Below are 915 nucleotides of genomic sequence, written 5' to 3'. Positions count from 1 at the left end.
GCTTTTTCTTGTATTGTTTGCTGTTTTCCTGTGCGTGGGAGATGATGAGATGATATGGCCTCTGAAGCTAAAGGCTGCACAAAACACATCTTATTTCCCTAACTATTTTGAAAGATTATTAATCCCATTAATAATCCCATAGTTTGCTCTAGCTGGTAAAAATTAATAATAGAAATTAGCAATAGTGTTATTTTGGGGGCCAGTCATGTGGTAAACTGAGATTTTTTTTTCTAAAGCATTTGTTATTTTAGCACTCGATAAAACTATAAAAATATGTATGCGTGTAATATGTATTATACACACACACATTTAGAACAATTGTTATGTTTGTATGTCAACATCCTGCTGTGTTATGTTAAATGTGGAAAACATGGTTTGGGCAGTAATGTTGAATGTAAGTAAAAAAAAAAAAACATAGTAAAAGTCTAAATTGAAAGCATTTAAAGCAGTCTGGAAAAAAATAAGGGTTTATGACTCTTTTTTTAGTCGTGCAAAGAAAGGAAGCTATTAAATAAATGCAACTAAAAATTCATGAATTTTAAAGGGGTCATATGATGAGATTTAAATTTTTCCTTTCTCTTTGGAGTGTTACGAGCTCTTGGTGCATAAAGAAGATCTGTAAAGTTGCAAAGACTAAAGTCTCAAATCCAAAGAGATATTCTTTATAAAAGTTAAGAGTCAGCCACACCTACCTAAAACGGCTCATTCTAACACGCCCCCACATATCTACGTCACGATGTGGGAAGATTTGCATAACGCCGCACAAATGTTCACGCAAAGAAAGAAGGCGTAACTTTTATTCTTGCTGTAGTATTGTTGTTGCCGCCGCCATGTCGTGAAGGCGCTGTGTGTTTCGTTTTGAAAGCGAAACTACTTTGTTTGGCCTTCCAAAAGAGGACAATATCGCTTCGTCAT

Source organism: Sinocyclocheilus anshuiensis, unplaced genomic scaffold (genome assembly GCF_001515605.1).
Source record: "Sinocyclocheilus anshuiensis isolate Anshui unplaced genomic scaffold, SAMN03320099.WGS_v1.1 scaffold175, whole genome shotgun sequence".
Taxonomy (NCBI): Eukaryota; Metazoa; Chordata; class Actinopteri; order Cypriniformes; family Cyprinidae; genus Sinocyclocheilus; species Sinocyclocheilus anshuiensis.
This window is presented reverse-complemented; position numbering follows the sequence as displayed.